This window comes from Papio anubis, chromosome 12 (genome assembly GCF_008728515.1).
Source record: "Papio anubis isolate 15944 chromosome 12, Panubis1.0, whole genome shotgun sequence".
NCBI lineage: Eukaryota > Metazoa > Chordata > Mammalia > Primates > Cercopithecidae > Papio > Papio anubis.
In genome coordinates, this window is record NC_044987.1 from 67,505,342 (window position 1) to 67,530,758 (window position 25,417).

At 44.3% G+C, this 25,417-nt stretch overlaps 1 long non-coding RNA gene across 1 annotated transcript; it reads left to right on the forward strand.

Moving 5' to 3' along the window:
• Positions 1–1,728: 1,728 nt before the first annotated feature.
• On the forward strand, positions 1,729–16,011 carry LOC103877677. The gene is made up of 3 exons (XR_637488.4): positions 1,729–1,815; positions 11,461–11,564; positions 15,924–16,011. It is a non-coding gene; the product is annotated as an uncharacterized LOC103877677 (long non-coding RNA).
• The last annotated feature ends 9,406 nt before the right edge of the window (positions 16,012–25,417 follow it).

Genomic DNA, 25,417 nt, shown 5'->3' on the forward strand with positions numbered 1-25,417 from the left:
AAGTAAGCCTCAAGGTCTGTTGTTTTCCTCTTTGTGCTCATGTGTTCTCGTTGTTTAGCTCCCACCTATAAGTGAGAGCATGTGGTATTTGTTTTTCTGTTCCTGCGTTAATTCGCTTAGGATAATGGCCTCCAGCTCCATCCATGTTGCTACAAAGGATGTGACTTCATTCTTTTTTATTATGGCTGCACAGTATTCCACGATGTATATGTACCACATTTTCTTTATCCAGTCTACCACTGATGGGCATTTAGGTTGATTCCATGTGTTTGCTACTTTAAATAGTGCTGCCATGAACATACGCATGCATGTGTCTTTATGGTAGAATGATTTATATTCCTTTGGGTATATACCTAGTAATGGGATTGCTAAGTCAAATGCTAATTCTGTTTAAGTTCTTTGAGGAATTGCCACACTGCTTGCCACAATGGCTGAACTAATTTACACTCCACCAGCAGTATCAAAGTGTTCCCTTTCCTCCACAACCTCACCAACATCTGTTATTTTTTTACTTTTTAGTAATAGCCATTCTGACTGATGTGAGATGGTATCTCATTATTGTTTTGATTTGCATTTCTCTAGTGATTAGTGACGCTGAGCTTTTTTTTTCATATGCTTGTGGGCTGCATGTATGTCTTCTTTTGAAAAATATCTGTCCATATTCTTTGCCCACTTTTTAATGGGGGTAGTTTTGTTCTTGTTTGTAAAATTGTTTAAGTTCCAAATAGATTCTGGATATTAGATCTTTGTTTGATACATACTTTGCAATTATTTTCTCCCATTCTATAGATTGTCCATTTACTCTGTTGATAATTTCTTTTGCTAGCAGAAGCTCTTTAGTTTAATTAGGTCCCATTTATCAATTTTTGTTTTTGTTGCTATTGTTTTTGGCATCTTTGTCATGAAATCCTTGCCAAGTCCTGTGTCCAAAATGGTATTTCCTACGTTACTTTCCAGGGTTTTTATAGTTTTAGGTTTTACATTAAAGACTTTAATACATCTTGAGTTAATTTTTGTATATAGTGTAAGGAAGGGGTCAGTTTCAATCTTCCACATAGTTATTCAGATGGTTTTCCTAACACCATTTATTGACTAGAGAGTTCTTTCCCCATTGCTTGTTTATGTTGGCTTTGTTGAAGATCAGATGATTCCAGGTGTGTGGCATTATTTCTGGGCTCTGTATTCCATTCCAATGGTCTATGTAGGATTTTCTCAATACTACGCTACCAAAACAAAAGGCAAAGATAAGATGGGTGCCAAACTAATACGTAGCAGAAACTTTCCTCAATAGCCTTGTTTTCAATATTTCTTTAAAGTGGTAATTTGTTATACTTTTGTATTTGTTGTACTTTGGGTGGTCTTGCTTTATTTATTTTTTTGTTTTCCTATGAAACTGATGCAGCTATGTAAATGAGCTCGTGTCACTATAAGGATATAATCTCATGTCTTCCTAAAGTCATGGCACCTGTAGATCCAAATGTTGTTCTATACCTGCTCCCCTGATCTACTTTCTGGGTTAATATAACTTAATTTATATCAAGAAGATTTTGAATGTGGAAAGCTAAATGTACACAGGGTGTGGAGAGGCAGTGAAGTTTTTAAATTGACAAGTTGTCAATTCACTTTTTTCTATGAGTTTTTACATGTACATAGATTCTTGTAACCAAAACAGAACAATTTCAACGTTCCAAAGAATCCCACCTGCTGTACCTTTATTAAGACCCATCTCCATCACATACCCGTGGCAACCAGTGATCTGTTTTCTGTTCCTATATTTTTGCCTTTTCCAGAATATCTTATAAATGTGATTATATGGTATGTAATCTTTTGAGTTCTTTCACTTAGTATGATGCATTTGAGATTCATCCAGGTTGTTATGTGTATCAATAGTGCATAGCTTTTTATTGCTGAGTGGTACCTCTTGTGTGTATACAGCACAGTTTATCTACTCACCTACTGAAGGACAATTGGGTTGTTTCCAGTTTTTGGTGATCACGAAATATTGCTATAAACATTTGAGTACAGATTTTTATGTTAACATAAGTTTTTATTTCTCTAAATACAAAAAAAAAAAAAAGAAATGGCTGGGACATAGGTGAACGTATGTTTTGCTTTTTAGGGAAGCGCTTATGTTTTCCAGAGTGGCTGTATAATTTTGCATTTCTACCAGGACTATCTGAGAGTTTCAGTTACTCCACATTCTCATCAGCACTTAATATTGTCAGTTTTGTTTTATTAATTTTAGCCACGTTTGTGTATATGCTGGTGTGTCATTGTGTTTTTATTTTTTACTTACCTAATGACTAATGATGTTGATCATCTTTTCATGTGGTTATTTGTTATCAGTATACTTTTGGTGAAGTGTCTATTTAAATCCTTTGCCGTTTAAAAATTGAGTTGTTTTCTTATTGTTGAATTTTGAGGGTTAGACACATGATTTGCAAATATTTTCTCCTAGTCTGTGACTGATGTTATGTTTTGTTGTCATTGTTTTGAGACAGGGTCTGGCTCTGTCGCCCAGGCTGGAGTACAATGGTGCGACCTCAGCTCACTGCAACCTCTGCCTCCCGGGTTCAAGCCATCCTCCTCCCTCAGCCTCCCAAGTAGCTGGGACTACAGGTGCATGCCACCATACCTAGCTAATTTTTGTGTTTTTTTGTAGAGATGGGGTTTCGCCAAGTTGCTCAGGCTGGTCTTGAACTCCTGAGCTCAAGTGATCTGCCCACCTCAGATGCCCAAAGTGCTGGGATTACAGGTGTGAGCCACCATGCCCAGCCAATGTTTTTATTTCCTTTACCATATTCTTCACAAAGAAAATTTTTAAATTTTGATGAAGTTTAATTTATCAATACTTTATGTTACGGATTGTACTTCTAGTGTCATATCTAGAACTCTTTGGCTAACCCAAGGTCAAGATATTTTTCTATCCCTGCTTCTATGAATATTATAGTTTTACATTTTACCTTTTGGTCTATTACACATATAAAGTTAATTTTTATATAAATTGCTTTTAATTCTTGACTTTTCAAAACCATTGGTTGTTTTAATTATTTGACTTTCTTTTTGAATGAAAATGACTTTATAAAACTAATACATGTTTATTATACAAGATACAAAGAAGAAAGCTAATATTCACTCTCAAACATCACCATGCAGAAACGACTATCTCTAACTCTTGATGAACATCATTTCGGAAATCTCTCTCATATACACATTCATGCATGCATACAGATAGAGCTTGGAAAAAAAGGTAAGTATGTGAAAGACAAGTAGGTAGCTTTCATTTTATTGGGAATATTGTCTTCTTAAGAAACACCTGGCTGGGTGCGGTGGGTCACGCCTGTAATCCCAGCACTTTGGGAGGCTGAGGCAGGTGTATCACAAGGTCAGGAGATCGACATCCTGTCCAACATGGTGAAACCTCGTCTCTACTAAAATACAAAAAATTAGCCATGCATGGTGGTGTGCGCCTGTAGTCCCAGCTACTCGGGAGGCTGAGGCAGGGGAATCGCTTGAACCTGGGAGGCGGAGGTTGCCGTGAGCTGAGATTGCGCCACTGCACTCCAGCTTGGTGACAGAGCGAGACTCCATCTCAAAAAAAAAAAAAAAAAAAAAAAGAAAAGAAAAGAAAAGAAACACCTATGATATATATTGGATTTCCTTATCTACCAACTTCCTCATGATTATGTCTATTTTTTAAAAAAACTTTATTCCATTTTGTCTTATGTGATTTCCTTAATTCTGACCGTAAGGACTCTGGCTGTATTTTCATTCATTTAAAAATATTATTTGCTGTTTCTGATGTGAAGTAGATCTCTGTAATCTCTCTCTCTCTTTTGCTTTTGTTTATTTTCTTGACTTTTGCCAGATTATTATTTCATTTTTTATAAGCTCTTCTCCATACCTTTATGTCTGTTCTCTAAATTTTTCTTCAGAAAGAGAGATCATGTCATCTATAATTTAATGAAAGCTGTGGGAAATTATTTGTCTGAATCCTTCCCTTGTTTGCGTGGGTAATTCCTCTTGAAATTTGTTCTTCATCTGCTTTTTGTTTATGTTCCTCTTCTTATATTCTCCAGCCCCAACCCTTTGCTAAGGTCCTGTGCAATTTCTAGGGGATTGGTTCTCATCTTTAAATGGAATGGGTTATTTGTTGAAGAAAAGTGTGGGGAGAGGAGATAGAAGAGTGAGCTAAGATAGTTCACAGCTTCAATTGAAGCCAATAGTGGCAAACAGCCTCTCAGCAAATCTGTTATTTTACCTGCCTGATGTCCCTGTCTTCCATTTGTCTTCAGCTTTTGAGAGATTTATAAGGCTTACAGCAGGGATACTAAAGTCACAGGTTCTCTGTATTATGATCGTATGACCTTCATTTAAGCCCCTTCTCCATAACCAATTCCCCTCTGGGTCAGAGTCCGGATAATAGTAATAATGGTGATGCTGCTGCTTCTCCATCTCCTGCCCCCACAATGGTGTTGATGAGTCAGCACCATTTATTGAACAACCAGTCTTTCAAATGTTGATTCAAAATGCTACCCTTATAGTAAATTCACATCTATGTTTTGATTTCTCTCTGGACTCTCCATTTTGTGCCAATTATCAGTCCACTGTGTCAGTAGTGTACTGGTTTATTTACTATAGCTTAATAATATGTTTTATTATCAGGTGGAGCTAATTCATTATCATTCCTCTTATCTAGAATTTTACTGCCTATATGCACAAATATCTTTTCCAGATTAACATTATAATCACTTTCTAAGCCATTGGTAGGATTGGTATCACAATTAATGTATACATCTATTTAATGATAATTACCGACTTTATAAAATTAAGTTTATTTTGTTTATAGCCAAACATTAGTTGTATCTTCATTTATTTTAGTCTTTTTGCTCCTCAGTAGAGGTTTATAGGTTCTAAACACTTTTTCTCAAATGCATTTCTGGGCATTTCTGCTTTTACCGCTATTGTAAATGTGAACTTTTTTCCTCTACTATTTTTAACTCATTTTTCATATAGGAAAAATCTGTTTTTATATTTCAGTTTTCTAACTGTCATTTACCATTTGTTGTTTCCATTAAATTGTTTGGATTTTTTCATATCAATTACAAATAATTATAATTTTCCCTCCTCTTCCCAATTTCACATCTTGTATTTATTTCTTCTGGCTATTTATATCAGTCAATAACTGCGCAACAGTGTTAAATAATATTGGTGTTACAGTATACCCTGACTTTATTCCTGATGTTGATAGAAATGATTCTAAAGTTTTAACATTAAGCATGATGCTGACTTTTAGTCTGAGGACATCTAAGTGTATTAACATGGTAATTAGATTAACATATTTCCTAATTTTAAATCACTCTTGCATTTCTGGTATGAATTTTACTTGGTATTGCCAAAAATATGCTACTAAGTTCTACTTGCTAGTATTTTATTTAAGATTTTTGCTTTCTTATTCAAAAGTGAAATTAGGTCAGGTGCGGTGGTTCATGCCTGTAATCCCAGCACTTTGGGAGGCCAAGGTGATGGATCGCTCCAGGCCAGGAGTTTGAGACCAGTCTGGGCAACATGGTGAAACCCCATCTTTACCAAAAATACAAAAATTAGCCAGTCTCATAACCCGGTCTCAAAATAAATAAATAAATAGATTAAAAATTTATTTTAAAAAATGAAATTAATCTGTAGTAGTTTTCGTGTCTTGTCAAGTTTTACGATCAATTTTCATGTAGCTGCATGTATATATTTACATATACATATATATACATATATAAATGTATCCATTCAGATTTATATAATATACATCTTGATTTTTTCATGTAACATATTTTAAAGATATTCTTATGACAGCATATGTTTTTAAGCGTAGATGAATCATACTTTTTATTTATGTATTTTTTTCTTCAACTTTTATTTTACGTTTCAGGGTACATGTACAGGATGTGCAGGTTTGTTACACAAGTAAATATGTGCCATGGTGGTTTGCTGCACAGATCAACCCATCACCTAGGTATTAAGCCCAGCATCCATTAGCTATCCTTCCTGAGGCTCTGCCTCCCACCCCTACCCTCTCCCGTCAGGCCCCAGTGTGTGTTGTTCCCTGTGATGTGTCCAGTTGTTCTCACCATCAATTGTTTAACTTGTTTTGTTACAAAGACTACTGAGATTTTCTTTCCTTTTTATGCACTGGACTCGTTCAACTTCAGAATTATTTGTTCCTCAGAGGTCTGAAAGAGTTTATGTGAGAAACTATTTATGTATGTGTGCATATGCATGTATATGTAAGTATCATTTCTTTTACAACTTTCTCAATATTTTCCATGATTATAAATATGTCTTTAGTCAATTTTGATAACATTTTTTCTAGAAGTAATTTCACACAGCTTTAAAAATACATTAACATAGTTATGAAAAATGTTAAATAATAGTATTTTAACTTTCTACATATTTGTGGTTATTTCCCTGTTTTGTGTATTTGTGCTTCTTTTTGATTGAATTAACTACAGGTTAAGCATCTCTAATCTGAAAATCTGAAGTCTGAAATGTTCCAAAATCCAAACCTTTTCTAACGCTGACCTGTTGCCATGTCAGGAGACCAAAAGCCTGTCGTTGTTTGTTGTTGCTGTTTTTAACAGCTGATCCGGGTATTCTGGGAATGCTACTGTGCTGCTTCATTACCTTGAACGCATTATTTTTTCACTGTATTAAGGGTATATCATATGTTTTACTGTTAAGTACTTCTGTGTGAATAAATAGAAGAAAATGCTTATTGGTAGCATATAAATTCAAAGTCAGGAAAGATGGTGATGCCAAACAATCATAGATTGTCCACATGGGTGGCTGAGATAGTGACACCTTTGCTTTCTGATGGTTCAATGTACACAAACTTGTTTTATACACAAAATTTTTAAAATATTGTGTAAAACTACTTCAAGGCTATGTGTATAAGGTCTATATGAAACATAAATGATTTCCATGTTTAGACTTGGGTCACATCCCAAAGAGATCTCATTATGAATATGCAGATATTCCAAAAATCTGAAAAAGTCTGAAGTCCAAAACACCTCTGGTCCCAAGCATTTCATGTAAGGGATACTCAACATATAGTAATTTATCTATTTTATTTTAGCCTTTTCATCAGTTGAGCAGTTAATAAATTGTTCTTAATTAATTAAATTATATTTTTATTATTAGTTTCTTCTTTCTGCTTTTCTTGGGATAATTTTGGTTTTTTTCTTGTTTAGTTCAATGCATGAATCAATTAAATTATTGTAATTGTTTCTTGTCTAATGTTTAATGTGTAGCTGAGCTAGGGAGCACTGGATACACACATGCTACTCTGTGTCATATCACAAGGTCCCTTGAGATTTGGTTTCAGCCATGTGAGTTGCTCTAGCCCATTTGTTGTGAGCAGAAGTGATATGTTTTTTGTCTGAACTGAGAGGGTTAAGAGCCGGTATGTTTTCTCCCTCCTCTTTCTTCTGTTTTTACCACAGCCTTATAGGCCATGAGTTCCAGATGGCACAGCTCCTCCATCAGCCTACATTTCTAATGACTGTTGGAAATAGGCATGGACACTGAACAAGAAATAACCTTTAAAGTGTTAAGCCACTGTGATTTCAGAGTTTGCCTCTGGTGCCAGCTATTAGTTACTTATCTTGTCTAACAGTGTGTTCGAGGCTATGACTCTTCCTCTGAGTAGAGCTTTAGACATATCCAAAGTTTTGATATGCAACTGAAATAGTTTGGGATTTTATTCCCTCCATACATATATGTATGCTGCAAGGTGTGTGTGTGTGTGTGTGTGTGTGTGTGTGTGTATATATATATATATATGGAGGGAACAAAACCCCAAACTATATGTGTGTATATATATATACACACATATCAACAGCCCACCAAATACATGTATATATGTATGTATGTATTTCCCCCAACACCCGCTTCCTGAGCTGGCAAGTAGGGCTGGGTTGGGGCACCAGCTTCCTGAAACCACCTGAAGGGAGTAAGCAGAATCCAGGCTAATCTATAGGAAAGCCTCAAGCCAAGAACTAGCGAGATGGATTGAGAATGCCAAGACCAAAGAGGAAGAAGCAGCTTTGTGAAGGATGTGTGTGTGTGTGTGTGTGTGTGTGTATTCCTTTTGTTCATTCTCACAGCTGCAAGGTACATCTGCTTAGCCCAGCTTTTGAAATTTCAGTCTGGCCACAACTCCAGGCCCTCCCACCCTACTTAAGTCAGTCTATAAATGCAAACTGCAGCTATCTGCCAGGACCCTCCTAGGCCTGCTGCATTTATTCCTGACTTGCTTCTTCTCAAATGCCATGCCCCATTAGGTTACCAATTCCTGGCTCCATCTCTTCTTCACAAATCTGTTTCTTCTCCTTTGGTCTTAGTATCTGCAATCCAAGTTTTTTGGCTTGAGGCTTTCCTGTAGACTATCTTAGATGCTTCTTACTCCCTTCAGATGGTTTCAGGCAGCTGATGCTCCAACCCAGCCCTACTTGCCAGCTCAGGAAGGGGCTGTGAGGAAAATGTCATCCTTGGGTTTCCCTGCAGAGCTCCACCCTTTCTCATTCCTCCTCTGTCTCATGCTCCTTCTGTCGAAGGTCAGATGCACATGCTGCACTGAGTGGGTGCTCTGGGGCCTAAGTGGCCTCAGCTTTCAGCTTGGCATATGGGAATTTTGCAGCCTGCTGGGAGGCCCCAGGGAGGATGGAGACATAGTGCTGCCACCACTGCCACTTTCAGAGCCTCAGAACAATCTGGGCCTTTTCCATAAAAGGGAATGTGAGAATACATATGATTTATAATGTAAACAATATACATTGACAGGATGTGAATGAATAAAAGATGAGTAAATAAAAGCACAAGAATAAATACACATCCTAGGTGGAAGCATCACAGCAGGACAGGGCAGCCAGTGGCTATTGCCTCAGCCTTCCTCCTCACTGAAAGCCTGGGCAGCCACCCTGCCCACTCCCTGCACCCTAACCTTGAAGCCCCCCTGACTTCAGCAGATCCTACATTAGGAGCTGACCTCTTCACACTGGGGCAGTTTGGTGCACAGAAAAAGCACAGGACAGATACTAACTAGCATTGTAACTTCACACAGATCAGTATCCCTCCCTCCTACTATCCTCCCTGGTTTCCCCATCTGTAAGTGAAGGGATTAGACTAGATGTCCTCTAAGTCCTTCAGGAATGTCCTTTCATAGTCCGTCTTATCAGAAGGGTCAGTGTGATGCACCCTATTTCTAAGCCTCAGTTTTCTCATCCATAAAGTGGGGGTTCTGATGGGAGGGTCACAAAGGGCTTGATATGGTTTGACTGTGTACCCACCCAAATCTTACCTTGAATTGTAATAATCCCCATGTGTCCAGGGCAGGGCCAGGTGGAGATAATTGAATCATGTGGGTGGATCCCCCATACTGTTCTCATGGTAGTGAATAAATCTCATGAGATCTGATGGTTTTATAAATGGGAGTTCCCCAGCACAATCTCTCCTTGCCTGCTGCCATGTGAGATGAGACTTTGGTCCTCATTTGCTTTCCACCATGATTGTGAGGCCTCCCCAGCCATGCTGAACTGTGAGTCAATTAAACCTCTTTTCTTTATAAATTACCCAGTCTCAGGTGTGTCCCTATTAGCAGCATGAAAACACACTAAAACAGGGCTCTTCCACCTCTGATGCTCTGCTAGGTGGCTCTGACTCCCCAACTTGCTACCAGAGTTTGCAGCAGAGGCACGTGCGCGCGCGCACACACACACTCTCCTCCAGGCTTCAGGGCAGCTCTGGAATGGGCTTGGTTTCTGGGCCTGCAGCCCATGGGCAGATTGACGGCAGCACTTCCATGTAACCTTCCTTCCAGACCTCCAATGGGTTGGACCCTGTGCCCTCTCTCTCGTGGTCCACACATGACAGAAGGCATAGGTATCATCTCCTGCCTCGAGGGCCCACATGCCCCAAAGCCCTCCTGCTGCAGCCCTCAGCAACTGTGTGGTGAACCCCTGTTCTGTACCTGCACCTCTGTGCTTGGAACTGAATCTGCCCTCAGGAAGCAACTGTCTAAGGTGGAGAGTTGGGGAAGAGGAACCCAAGAGAGAGAGAAATTGGTATCCTTAGGGGATGTGAGAGAGAGCATAGGGGACCTGAGGAAGCAGAAGGCAGGCAGGCCAAGAGGGAGGCTGGTGCATCTTCTGGAACTAGTAGGAGACGGTTTTTTCTAGGGATATGACTTCTGGCTTGAGCCTGCACTTAGAATGCAGCCTCTGGGTCGCTCCTCCATCCTCCCAGCAGATGGCAGTGTGCGTATGGGAACCAAGGTGAAAACGCCTGGGATCACCAGCAGACGATTCCGCAGGCTAGAAAACAGGAGGGAAATCATTGTCCTTCTTGCCAAAGAGCTGGATGATCAGATAAAGGGTCATCTATCCTCCTGAAGAATCACCCACTACCCTCATGAGCTGCTAAGGGGAGGTTTCTCCAGGAGTGCCGGGGCAATGTTGTCCCTTCTCCTTCCGGGTGTTGGGCCTACCCCACCCTACTCAGTGCTTAGGCTCCATGTGGGCCTAGGTGGGGGTCAGGATTGGCCGCAGGCTCTCAGGGCACCCTCCCACTGGAGAAGCCTGCCCCTGTGTAGCCAACTTCTGCCAGCAACGCTTCTGCCAGCGGCGTTGCCCCAGCTCTCAGGCTGAAGCAGCTTCTGGGCAACTCTCCCAAGTCCATTGCAGTCTGTGTCCAGGGTCCTACAGCAAGGATTGGGTCACAGGGGCTCTGAGCCTGTTCCCAGTAGCCCCTACAGCTCAGCCTCACTGACTTAGTCCTCTTCTCAAGGCAAAACCTTATATATCCACCGCAGTGTCCTGAAGAGGGGACCCAGAGCAGCAAACAGCCTGGGCTCCACCATCCCTGGTCTTGGGCTGGCCTCCTAGCCTGAAATGAGAGCTTCCACAGACACCACCAACTATCCCCTTCCTGCCTGGGATTCAGGATGCCTAGTTTGGCCTGAATCACCAGCACTATTGCAGCAGACAGGACCCCAGACACTATGGCTAGCCTGGCCTGAGAAGAGATGCTGTAGCATCTGCTGCCTTCAGCACGGTCACCAGGCACTGTTCCTCAGGAGGCCTGCAGATGCCCTTTCTCCTTCAGCAGCCTAATAGAGCCTAGGCTGCGGAGTCAGACATGGCTTCTTGTCTGCACTCCACTAGTTACCATCTGCATAGCTCACAGCTAATGATTTCTTCTGTGAGCCCCAGTTTCCTCTTCTGTAAAATGAAAGTTTTAATGGTACCTCCATCATAAGATGGTGGGAGTGTTGGCCAAGCCCCGGTGGATGGAAGCTGCTCTGGTTTCAGTGGACACTGCCTGAGAAATACTCTCAGAAAGAGGGGAAAAGAAAGGGTAGCACATGAGGTGACTGGGTTTGAGGCCTGACTGAGCTCAGACTCCTTATTCTAGAGCAGGTCTTAGGCCAGCTGAGGCCAAGCCTCTGGGACTACAGCTGAGGAAGAAGAACGCTTTCTACCTGCACTGCCAAGATGGGAAACAGAAGGCTGATCATGGTGGGTGTCCCATATTGGTAATTTTCTGGGGGCCTCTGGGGTCACTGGCATCCTGTGGTATCTGGGTTTGGGCTCTGTCAATGGCTCTGAGCTGAGCTCTGGCCTCCAGGCTCTGGGTTTGGGTTGGGTTGATCCAAAGAGAATGTTGAAGATTATATTATTTAAGGGAATCACAGCTGAGTTCAGCTTGTTAAGTACAGGGTTTGGCACGTGATCAGTGACAAAACAGAATGAATGAATGCACACTATTTTTCACTGACTGCAGTTTTCCTAATAGACCCTCTCTGGGGGCTGAGGCCCTTTTCAAATAGGAAGGAGGCAGGAGATAAGGGTTCCAATTCTTACACTTTCTGTTTCCTGCTTTGGTCAGCCTCTGTGATTTTGGGTCCTCATTTACAAATGGGACAGCGTAACCTCTATAGGGTCTTCCAGCTCTGGGATGACTGGGTCCTAAAGAGAGAGGATTAGCAAGGCCTGAGAGCAGAGAGATTCCTTCCCGAGGTGGGAGAGAGGCTTTCATGGGTGGTGGTGACTTCCTAGATATGAGTATACACTGGGTTTTGGAAGAATGTTGTCCAGGGAGAGAGGCATTATGGGCTGGATCAGCAGTGACAGTAAGTCTGGGTGTTTGTGCCATAGCTGCTTCCTGATGGCACATTTTCCTTTGCTCTGCAGCCCCACACCCTGCTGACCCTGGCAGTCATTTCCCCTAGGTGTGTCTAACCAAGACCTAGGGCAGAGGTGGGGACTGTTGAGAAGAAGGTTCATAAATGGGTAGTGATGGGATTTGCCTGCCTTTGGATCTGTGAGGTCGTGGTTCTTGGGAGATAAGCTTCTGGTTAACTTGGGGGTCATTAGTATACAAGGAACAGAGCATCACTGGGGTCAACCCAAGCAAGGGAGGCAAATAAGCCAAGAATCTGAGTCTTTCAGAAACCCAGACAGGACCATGATGGTGCAGGGTCTCAAGAGTCTGGGTGGAAGCTAGTTCCAGATCCCTGGTGGCTGGGGGACTTCAGTGACAGGTTCTCATACTCCTCACTGCGGTGCTGTGTCATTAACCCAACTAAGCCATGCCCAGTGTGTCCACTCCTCTGCCAGATATCACTGTTCTTCTCACAACCCTCTGTATTCTCTCTGTGTTTCCAGCTCCTTTTTACTTACAATTTCTCAATTTCAGCTTGCCATAACCTTGCATAGCCCTTCAGGACTCACGCCCCCATACTCTACTCTAAGACCTTTCTAGATGCATCTTTGTTTAGCTTCTACTCCTACCACTAACTGACTTTCTCCACATTTTATAATCTGGATTTCCAAAAGCAAGAATATGATTTGCCATCACCTGGTCAGGTACCAAGTTCTTGTCCAATGAGCTGTGTTGCGGTATAGCATAGTACAGCATTGCTGCCTAGAGAGGGCAAAAGAAGACTCTCTGATGGCACGCAAGGAGGCTGCTTGCAGTTGAGCAAGTTGTGCCCTGCACAAGGGTAACTGACTGAGGGGGAAAGTAGGAGCTGTGTCCTATCAGCACTACATGGCAAGTCATGAATCTTTATGTGGGGCTACATCAACCCAGAAGAAAGGAGAAAGGGGTGCCTTTGTCAGAAGAGAAGTGGCCCTGTGATGTGTCAGATACTATGATTAGCGTATGATCTTTTTTTTTACATAGGACAATGCATTTCTTATCTCTTCTCCATTTCACCCTGTGTCTGATAGTTTTTGCTGCATAACAAACAATCCCTCCCTTAAATTAGTGGCTTAAGGTAATAACCATCTATTATTGCTTATGAGTCCATGGACTGGCTTGGTGGTTCTGTTAATTTGAGTCTGGTTTCACTGCTCCAGGCTAAGCTTCTTTATGTGTGTGCCTTCAGCTGGAGGCTCAGCTAGGGGCTGGATGATCTAGGGTGGCATCGCTCACACAGCTGACAGCTCTGCTTCTGGAAGTTGACTGGATGTCACTTGGAGGTACAGGGGTAACAGGGCTACATGTCTGTCATCAATTAGCAAACTAGCCTGGACTTGGTCACAGGACAGCTCAAGGTTCAAGGAAAGCAAATGGAAGCAGGTAAGGCCTCTTTTGGTCTAGGTTTAGAATTTGAAGTGTCTCTTCTGCCATATTCTTTCAGCCATTCACAAAAACCACCCGAGATTCAAGGGATAGGAAAAAGACTCTTGATGGGATATGTTTCAAGTCACATCACAAGAGGGAAAGTAGAAGAAGAATAACTTACAGCCATTTTTGTAATTTATCACATACCACCAACTCTGCCATGATGCTGCATCTGCCAGGGAGGCGACCAGAGAGGGGACCTAAGCACAGCCCACGGGAACTCATGAGAACAGAAGTTCATGGGGGTACTCCTAAGCATTGTATACATAGCCAATAGTCTTAGATGTGGATTCAACTGGGTGTGTGTTGGGAGAAAGAAAATATGGAACTTATTTTTCACTAAGAGCCCCTATCTTTGCTCTTACAATTTATATAACTTGAAATTATCGTAGTTGCCAAAGCCTTCCTGAAACTTATGCCCCAAGAACACTTTCTTAGCCATCATGGGTGTAGAGATAGGGAGAGGAGGGATATGCAGTTGAAGGAATAAAGTTGAGAAACTGGGAGGTCCGGGTTTTGAGTGGGCCAGAGATATCTGCATAGATTTCTTAGCTGTCCTTGCCTATAGGCACAAAGTTGACCTTGTTCTTACCCAAACTACTTTGCTTGTGAAGTCTTATTCTCCAGTATTTCATATGACCAAAGTCTCCTATTTTTGAGATACTCACAATTCCTTACCCCTGCTTCTACTGTTCTTGTCCTTATTGTGGCAGCTCCTCAAGTCTTCCTTTTTCTAGAACTCCTTCAGACTTCTCCTGGCTTTAGTTCCTCTCTATCCTTCCACTGATTCATTACATCTACCTGTGTCTTGTCAACACACTCAGTTCCATTGACCTCTGTTTCCCCACTGCCATTGTCAGTGATTTCCCAATCCTGCATCAATCCAAGTACCATCTTTCCTGTCCTTGCACACAGGGAGCTGAGTGGTCCTGGGCCAATTACCCAAACACAAGAACGAGAACCCTACAAATTATGGTCTCCTTTCTGCCAGGCCCTCCATAGTTCCCACCCATCCCTCTGTCAATACCCAGCATCCCTGTCTCCTGATTTCCACAGAAGCTATTTCAGAATTTATTTCCTCTCCCTTAACCTCCTGCAGCACCACCTGCCACTTCAATCATGATAAAAAATAAAAATAAAAAATACCCCTAAGGAATAGAGACCTTCATATGGAAACTCCTTTGATGCCCTTCTCTATCAATAACAACTTGCAACCTCTTCCTGACTACTGGCTCTAACTCTAAATAGTCATCAAACTGCAGCTTCCCCTTCCTCTCCTAGGTGAGCCACTTCAAAGTTATGCCCATACCAATGGTCTATTTAGGTTTAGTTTAGAAGAGGGCACAACCACATGGCTGATATGGAGGACTGGGTGCCGTGTGGGGGCTCCCATCGAAGACAAGACAGGGGCAACCTTACTCCCACCCCATTTTAGGAAAAATTCAAAGCTCATGAACTTGAAACACCCAGAACAAGGTCCAAAGGATAGTGGCAGAATCAGTTTGAGTTTTGGGGGCAAAAGTTGAGCCACATGAGGTGGTATCATAGGAAAAAGCAGATGAAGAAAGAACAAAGAAGAATGGATCTAGGAGATTTCTCTGAGCAGCCTTGGAACACTCAGATAGTCTTCCTTGGCCTTTGAGTGTCATATGACAAAAGGATAAGGGGAATACTGACTTAGTGTGTGGGAAATGGAGGCCACCATTCATAGGTAGGGTGAGTCCAGGTTTTCCCTGGATTTTCCCAGAGGAAATGAGGATGTTTCTGAGAAGAGAGGAGGTAGGTAAGGAGGACCTTACCTTTGGGTAGCCACACTGCACACTGTAATGATAATAGCAGTCCATGGTGATAGGAGTATACAGAAGACTTGGTGAAGTTGGAGACATCAGATTACAGGCTCTTTCCTTGAGGAACAGAGAGATAGGTGAATGAGTGCAAAAAGGGGAGCAGCTGGTTCCTGGAGAATGGCAAGTGATGGCCTGTCTCTCTCCTGGACACCTGCACTGAACTCTCCTTGGTATGGAAGTTCTGCCTTCTCTTTTTGGTGTGACAGCCAGACTGAGGGTGAGAGGGAAGAAGAGCCAGAGACTGATGGGATATCTTCCCTATCCAGGGTGTCCTGCAGCACAGTTGTTGGCACACAGTAGGGTCTCAGTTAATATTTGTTGAATGAATGATAAATGACTCTGGATACTCTGGCCATGTTTGGAAGGTAATTTTTCCTTTTGTTGCTTTCTTCCATCCAGATGAGGCTGTTGGCACCCAAGCTTTATGAAGACTACGCTGTCTGAGCAGACCCCAATGGCCAGATGAGTTCTACCTTGTTAATACCACACCAGATCAATTATGGCAGAATCAGAGTTCTCCTCCACCCCATTCCAGGAGGTGGTATGCCGTTATGGAAGGAATTCGGGACTAGGAATTAACAAGGACTGATGTTCTGGTTCCTTCAACATCATGGACTTGTTGAATAAATTTGGAAAAGTCACCTACCCTTAAGACTTCAGTGCCCTCCAGAGATGATAATAGAGTTATCTGCCCCTATAGAGTTATGGCAAGATTAAATGAGCTAACAAATTGGAAGAACTTTACAAATCATAAAACATGGTGCATAGGAGTAGAACTGTAATGATAATGATACAAAGTATAGCACCCAAGATAAGATAACATCTTACCGAGGCAAAATATGCAAGCTCTTTGAGGGTAGAACCTGTGGGTGATTCTTCTCTGTAGCCTCACAGGGCTTAGTAAGGCATCACATAGATACTGAGTAAGTCATTGAATAGAACTGAGTTTTCTTCTTTGGAGGTCCTTAGTAGTGACCCAGATCTGGAGGTTTCAGGTCCAATTAAGGTAAAGCTCTCCATCATTTGCCATTCTCCAGGAACCAGCTGCTCCTCCATTTGCACTCATTCACCTATCCCTCTCTTCCTCAAGGAGAGAGCCTGGAATCCGCAGTCTCCAACTTCACCAAGTCTCCTGTATACTCCTATCACCATAGACTGCTATTATCATTACTGTGTGCAGTGTGGCGACCCAAAGGGAGGCAGATGCACAGCATCAGCATCTGCTAATCAATCACTCCCTTTTGGAAACTCTACTTGATGCAAAACTGAAGGCAACAGTTAGGCTAACCACATCTATTTCTTGTTATTGGGAGTTATTCGTGAGGGCAGCTATAATTATTGTGCATCTATGTGTCATTTTATAGGTTTCAATTTCTTAGTTGTTTTTGACCAAAAATTCATGAATACATTAAATTACATTCCAGGCCACTGGTTCATACTTCGAGTGGGATCATGGTGTGTCCTCTGGAGTGCCCACCACTGCCCACATACCTTTTCCTCCCTCCACCGCTGGCCATTGAGGATGCTTAACCTCAGTCCCCTGGGCACTGTTAGAAGGTGATGTTAAAGGAAGGGAAGCAGTTGTGAATTTAGTTAGCTATGAGAGGGCAGATTTGACCTGGGCTCAAAGAGAAAGGACTCCAAATGCTCAGGAAGTGAGGGATGTGTCACAGAGACTCTGATGCTAGTGGACATTTTATAGCCTGTTTGCAGCTGGACTGGGTGGAAGTGGGAATCCAGATTCAGAAGGGCTCTACCTCTCCCACCTGACAACAGTGGCTTATGGCATGACGGTTCTGCTCTCCATCTTCTCCCTTGTTCTACTCCTCCAAATGACCTCCCATCCTGGATCAATCTCCCCTTTCCCCCTACACTCCTTCTGGCCATGCCTGGCCCCTCGCCCCCAATCGATCAATCTCCCTTTTCCCCCTACACTCCTCTGGCCATGCCTGCCCCTTGCTCCCAGTAGATCAATCTCCTCTTTCCCCCTACACTCTTACAGCCATGCCTGCCCCTCGGCCCCAATATTTGTCTCAGGGAATGAGCCTGGTGTGAGGGGTCCAGACTGGAAGAGAATGTGAGGAGCCTCAGGCCAGGAATGTCTGTGGCTCAGCAGTATCTAGTCAGCCTATTCCTGTACATCATTCTGATATTGGAGCCTCAATCCTTTATTCATCTATTTATTTAGTAAACATTAATCGAGCACACAAAATGTACCAGGTTCAGTTTAACCATGTTCACTAAAATGTGTGAAGTGCTTATGGGAACTTTTTGTAAAAGGTAAACTATCAGGGCTGGATGCCTGTGAAGTCTGTGCTTGGTCTTCAAAAGATGGCACCTGGCTCCACTTGCTTGCTCTGTAATTGGGTTAAGTTACTTAATTTCTCTGTGCCTCATTTTCCTATTTTGTAATATGGAAAGCATAATAACAATAGTAAGGGTATGGTAAGGATTAAATGAGGTAATATTAGATTGAACCATATGAAATTGCCACCATTCGGCATTTTTCAACCACGGAAACACCAATGTCATATGGTTTAACTTGCCAAAGTACTTAGCACTGTGCTTGGTACAAAACAAACTGCTCAGTCAGTGGTACCTTTGCTTTGTTTTGTTTGGATGCTACAAGCCTAACAGTTCTTTTAACTCAACTGTTTGTATAATGCTAACATTTATATAGGAAGCTCTTTCTAGCACCACCAGAAACATTTTGACTCAAGGTTAACATACTCAGTGGATAGGTTTTACTCAAGACTATCCATGGGGACAATCATGTTAGAGCAGGCAGTGACTGACAACAGGTAAACACGAGCCAAGGAACTACCTAATTGTGTTTAGGAGTTGGCATTTCTTTAGATCTTATCCAAAGCAGTGTTATCCACATTATTTAAATATAAAGCTAACTATTAATGCTAACTCATGTTTTCTCCATTATTTTAACAGGATTTTATTTATGGGAAATCATAATGAAGTGGGAATTGTCTCTATTCTTAATAAGAGATAATGTGCCCATTAATCACAAATATATATATACACACACACACACACACACACACACACACACACACACCAGAAACAGGAAGAAGCATGAACATGTCGTCTCTGAGTGCAGTCCTCAGTCCTAGAGGTACAGGAAGGGAGTGGGAGGGAGGATAAGAGTCTGTTTTCCAGAAAGCTTGAGTCCAGGAGGAGCACAGTGTCTGGAAGCCAGGGCCCTAAACAAAGCCCTCCTTCTCACCATGCCTTCTTCTGTTAAATGACCCACTCAGGCAGCACTTTAACTGGAATCATCAAAGGCTCTGCCTTGCCAGAAACCACCCAACCCAACCCTGAGTACAGAGCTCCTCCCAGGGCAGCACTGGTCTCTGCTCCAGTGCCTAGAGGTGAAGAGCTATCTGGCACCTGTCAGCTTTCCATGGGCAACTTGTGAGCAAGGCAGGCTTCTCAGGGCTTCATGGATTTTCTCAAAGGCCCTAGGGCTCTTCTTGCATTTCCTCCAATCAGGACCCAATTCCTAGTTTTCAAGGAAATGAAGCAAGGCTGCAAGCTCTGCAATCTCCTGGGGCCTTCTGACTTGGCAGAGCAAAATGTACCAACACCTGCTGCAGCTGCAAGCCCCTTCCTATTTTTTCTCATCTCCCTCCTCCAGCATATTTCTAGTCCTTAGAAAGCGTGCAGTGGGGCCCCTGAATTCCCTTTGGCTTTTAACAAAGAGGCTGTATTTTAATTTACAGAGTCAATGTGAGGAGTGGCAAGGTGAAAGCAGAACATGTGGTTTGTCAGTCATTGCTTTAGAGCAGGAAAGTCCCACCCCACGTGTTGCACAGGAGGCAATGGAAGCTCAGAAAAGAGAAGGGGCTCCCCCAAGGTCACACAGCAAGTCTCTTTTCCTTGCTCTAATAAGCTTTTCTTTCCACAATTATTGTATTAAGTGCTAAACTGTAGGCCACCCCTAAATAAGAAAAACTAGAGAGCCAATCTCAAAGTCTGCATCTCAGCCATAGAACCCTCTGTGTTACGAGGCCCTAGGGAAATGCAACCTCCCAAGTTTGAAGTGAGGAGGCTTCCTCTTGAAAAATCGGTTAAAATGCCCTCCTTTATGCACATGCCAACTTTGACTTCAAAAAGACTTTATTCCCAAGGATAAACAACCCTATGTTTGTGTAATATAATTAAGTGAAGGCATCTATAAATGTCATACTAGCTTGTGCCCATTTCAAATTGTTATGCATCAACAGAACTTAACGAGATAGCCAAGCCTTCTCCTTGCTGTGAGACTGAGATAAGCCACAGCACTGTGGGCCCTTTAATAGATTGCCAAAATAAAGCATTTTCTATGCAAATTATTCTTGCAGTGGGACAGCTAATCGCTTGCCAAGAGCCCGCCCACTGCCTCTCTGCAATTAGTCGTGAAGTTGAAGGAGCTCCAGACTCCGCAGGCGCACTCAGGGCCTCCTGCTCCTATGGCTTGTTTTCAGGTTAGCAGAAACTTTCTTTGCTCTGGCGGTAGGGCCTGGTTGCCCTGGCACAGAGACAGTTGGGTAAGGGGAGTGAGGGAGTGGGCAGCAGATAGACAACTAAAGGTAAAGCGGGGAGGCCACTGCAATGGCCCAGCACCTAACTCATGAGCATAATGTGCACTTGGCAGTGGCTATACCCTGAGCTGCACTTTGCTCATCTATAACACTGGTGTGGACATTGGTCTGAAGGTCCCAATCATCTGGTGTTTTGAGAACAGGTGACAAAGGGAGTTGGGAGCAAGCTTAGCCCTCTCAAGGAAGAAACTCAAGGAAGAACCCACTTTGAGCTCATAGGAAACCAGAGACTCAAGGTCAGAATAGGAATTTAGAGTCAGAAAAATCTGCAGGGTCCCAGCCTGCCACCACTCCCATCCTGGCAACTGTTGTCATAGGCACAGGGAGTCTCTACGGTAGTCAAAGGAGAATCTCAGATAATTGAACCAATGATTAGAGCTCTCCCTCACTCTCACACAAACCAACCGGCTCTCGAGTTTTCTTTCTGCCTCTCTCCCAAGTATGTCTCTGAGTCTTAGTGTCTCTCTCTCCACGTCTGTTCTGTTGTTGCCTTTCACTCCCTCCCACCAATAGCTGGCTGTGAAAGCAACTCCAAAGGTGGGCTAGCACCCAGTGGCCTCCTGAAACATGACCAGAGCAGATTTGATCTAGGAAAGGAAGACTAGGGTATCTTGCTGTTGCCCCAGCTTGTGCAGGGCAATATCCATGATCTGGGATCACACATGCACCCCTCAGAGAGTTGGGGTCAGGACTCTAGCCCAGACGAGAGCACCTTCGGTCTCCATTTCCAGGATTTGGTGAGATGGGCCAAACTCATGTTGTCCAAAGGAGCAGACTTGCTCAGGGAGGGATCAGGGAGCCCCACGAGAGCCAAAGTCACATGTGTGAACATATGTGGTTGGGGAGGAAGGGCATATTTTTGGTGTCTGGGCAGCTTTAGAAGCTAACTGCTCATGTGGTAGGTGAGGGCCTGGGCTAATCCATGGGTTCTTAGGTCAATGGTTTTCTTACTTAACAGAAGGCTATTTTCCTCATTAGAGATCCGTGAACACATCAATATGGGAGTTATTTAACCTAGAAGAGGGATGGATAATGGTTTTTTGCCTTTGATATTCTTTGACAGCCTTTTGATACACTGAGAGCCCCAGGGAGGGCACAGATGAAAGGGTCATTTGGTTGAGACTGCAGCATCAGCTCTGCTCCTCACCATGCTGATTGCTGGTGACTCTGACAATTCGCACCAGTCAATCCACTCGGCGGCGCTTCCCCTGAGGCCTAGGCAGTTCTAGAAGTGCCCGGTAATCCCCGACGCAGATGCTGGTGCACTGAAAACCCCTTGTTGCTAAAGAAGTAAATGACCCAGGAGGAGCATCCCATTGAGCTGTTGCTGCTGATTCACAGTGGAGACAAAGGAACTGATCACATTAGCTGGCCATCTTAGGATGTGGCCCAGGAGGCAGGAAGAGCTTCAGTAGCTCTAGCCCTTCACTCTGGTCTCACTCAGAATCACATCTGGTCCTTGCCTGGAAGACCAGGGCTGATAACTTCATTCTAACTTGCTTTGGGGTTCAAGGCCCTGCCCAATCACCTGCCCAGGACAACATCATCCTAAGCTTAGAGTCATCCTTTGTTTAGACCAATTTTGCCCCCTCTAACCCCCCATGGCCCCTGTGGCTGAGGTCTTGTCACCTGCTGATACCCAGAGTTCCTGTGCCTGTCTGTGTTCCAGGAAGAGCATGGCTCTTGAATTCCTCTCACCAAGCTCCACTGTGTTGGATGAGGGGCACTGAGGCTGGGTGCGTTATGCCTGGTGTTTGCCCCTTACCTTGTGGCCTCTTTGTTCCTATTGCTTGACTGGCTCCCATGCAACACCTGAGAGAAGGTGGGGTGCAGTCAGGATGGGGGACTCTTCCTACCCACCTCATCTAAGCTAACTCCAAGTCCAGATCCCACCAAAGCTCTCCTACCTCAGTGAACCAGTCCTGCTCATTCACATACAGAGACATGACCAAGCTGGTCTCCAAGGGTTTGCAGCTGGAACATGTGGGGCTGGGTTGGGAGAAGGCAGAGCTGTAGGATTCTCAGCTCTACCTGAGAGGGCAGGCCAGGAAGGGTGCAGTGATAAAGAGTGGGCCAGTGGGGTGAAGTGAGAGAAGACGGGGCAGGATGAGAATGTAGGGCACCGAAGAAACACTTAGAAGACCTGACCCCATGCTTTGAGCCCTAGTAAGACAATAAAATCCCCTCCACCTTCTTTTTCCCTAACTTCCTCTTCTTTCTTCTCCTCCCTTCCCCATCCATTTGCTAAGGGGATGTGCTAAGACTCAGCTTTGCTATGAGTCTCACGGTATCTAGGGGCTAGCCTGGGAGCCCACCTCCCATGTGGAACATTGCTTCTATCAAACATGAATCTGGAAGGCTCACAACTGTAATCCCAACACTTTGAGAAGCCAAGGCAGGAGGATCACTTCAGGCCAGGGTTTGAGACAAGCCTGGGTAACATAGTGAGACCCCATCTCTACAAAAAAATTCTTTTAAAATTAGCCAGACATGGTGGCATGCACCTGTAGTCCCAGCTACTTGGGAGGCTAAGGCGGGAGGATCACTTGAGCTCAGGAGTTCAAGGCTGCAGTGAGCTATGATCACACCACTGCACTCCAGCCTAGGTGACAGAGCAAGACACTGATTCAAAAAAATCGAAAATGCATTATAACTCCCTGTGGATTTCTGGAGCCCAAGTCCTGTATAGCCAGAGCTTGTCTACACTGTTTGACATGCGCAACCTTGTTCCACGCTGGGCAGGACCCCCACGGGCACGACCATAGCAGCCGGGATCCCTGTCTCTTTGCTGGCCAGCTCCAGTGTTCCCAGAGTACCTTGTGCTCAGGGCACATACTAGCAGCTGAGGGAAAAGTGACCCTACACCGCAAGACCCAGGAATTTGTATATTTAATTCTCCCTCGCCTGGGTGATTCTAAGGCACAGCCAAGGGTGGGAACCTTGATCTTCATAACTGCATCTCGAACTTCAGTGGGCCCTTATCAGAGTCATCTAGGGCACTCAGTAAAACATACACTCCTAGACCCCATTTCCAGAGATTCAGATTCAGGAGGTCTGAAGTGGGCCTGAGCATTTGTGTTTCTAACAAGCCCCCAGGTGCTGGATGCTGCAAGTCCATGGATCACACTTACAGTAACAACCTAAGTTACTCTGGTCTGATCCAACCTCCCATTTTCCTGAGAGAAAGACTGAACTGAGAGCAAAGCAGGGCAGGGGATACCAGCTGCCCACCCAAACGCCCAAATCTTTGACAGCTCAGGTTCCCACTTTAGGAGGACAACAAAACTCAGGCCAAACCCAAGCTGGCCTTGTTGGTGCAAGTTGGGCCTCTGGCCTGGCCCAGATGGCTGGTCCATCAAGAGTGTTAGCCACTGCCATTGGCTGGTCCCTCACTGACAGCAGAAACTTGGCCAATGGCAATCAATCAGGGGGCCCGTGCTGCCTTAAATACCAGCAGAGCAAACAGCCTCAGACAAAGCTGCGCCGTATATCAATTACCAAGAGGCTGCGTGCTCCTCTGGGCGGAGGGAGCCCAAGCGAGCGGCCAGGGCTGCTGCCCCAGCTGATAAGGGCCCGCATTGTTCGGGGACAGCTGGCAGCCCGATAAGGGCCTGCTCGCCCGAGATAATGGCAGTGGGCAGGCGCCTCGCGGCAGTTTAGAATTTCTTGGGTCTCCAAGAAAGGTTCTATTAAGCCCACTGACCCCAATTGAATATTAATTAGCTAATTAACGGATTTATTGTTCCACGCCATTTCTGGAGAGGCCATTTTTTTTCGAGTGCCATTATTTTTGTAAATGATTTTTCGCATTGTGCATAATTGAATCTTTGCAGCTGCCAGCATCTTCTGCATGATTTGGCAAAAAAAAGGAAGCAGAAGCACTTAGGGCTTTTTCCCCCCACCCTCCCTCTGAACAAATGTTTTCAGCCCCTCCTGCTAATGCTGGAGCGAGGGGGAAGTAGGGGGGCTGTCTCTGTTTCACGGGTTTGTTTTTTAAGCCTAACTGCAACGTCTGCACTGCTTTTTCCTTCCTTTTGTGGGCAGCTGAGGGCCGAGGCACTCCGTGCTGTCCCCACCAGCCCTTTGTCTGGCTGTCTTCAAAGTACTCAGACTTAGCTTTTCTCAGTCCAAACTTCTTAAGGCATTGTGCTATTACGGAGAACACAGAGGGAACAAGGCCCAACCTTGTCCCACCTCGAGCTCCCGGTGGAGGGAGGCCAGCCAGCCCTGAACTGCCAGGGGAGGAGCTCTGGCCAGCTGGGGAGCACTCCTGTTGGGCTCTGCCTGGGTTCCTGCCCCTATCTATCCCACCCTTGCCTTTCCTAGCTGGAGCCTACCCTGGGTCTGGTTGCTCTGGGGGAACAGAGCCCCCATCCCAGAGCCTCTCTGCTGCTCTTTAATAAGTCTTTGCTCCAAATTCCACGCCAGGGTTGCTTGACTCCCTGGAGTTGGCATCTGCCCATAAGTTGAACCAGATGGTCCCACAGGCAAATGGCTGATTGAATCAAACCCATTCCTCTGCAGAGGGTCTAGAAGAGGGAGGGTATGTGTGCTGGGATGGGGCTGGCGTGGGCGGCATAGCAATATTGTCAGGCAGCATTGGGGAGGCCCGTTGGACCTCATAGACCCTTCTTCAGCATCATTAATGAAGCCAGGGGCAGGCAGGAATATTAGTCAGGGCCCCCCTGTGGGCAGGTCTAAGAAAGGCTCATGCCCAGGACCTGCCCCTGGTCGCCAGGGGCTGCAGAACTTTATTGGGATTTTTTATTAAGCTGCCTCTTCCTGCCCTCATCCCTGTCCCTATCCTGCTGTTCGTACTCAAAAAGAGGAATTCTGAGGGCGTTTGTGAGCAGGGAGATGAGTCAGGAAGGAGTTCTTGAGTCTTCCTCTGCAGACACTGGCTGGGACCACCCATTTCCTTTCCTCTGGAATAGAATCCAGCAGACAGACTGTCCTGGGAATCTCCTCCAGGTGCAGAAGTTGTGGAAGACACTATATGAGATAATCCATATGTTAATTAGCCAGATTTAGTCACTCCACAATGTATATATACTTCAAAACATCATGCTGTGCATGGTAAATGCATACTTTTTTTTTCTTCTGTCAATTAAAGAAAAGTTGTAGAAGGAACCCCAAAAGTCTAAGAACTGAAGGTGGCCCTTAGAGTTGGGGAGGGGAGTCATTCAGCCTCTGAACACCTCCAGGGGCGGGAAGCTCACTACCATCAAAGCTTTCATATGGAGAAGGGTCGTACTTACACGGAGTCCATATGCTCCTCCCTATATCCCACCCATACAG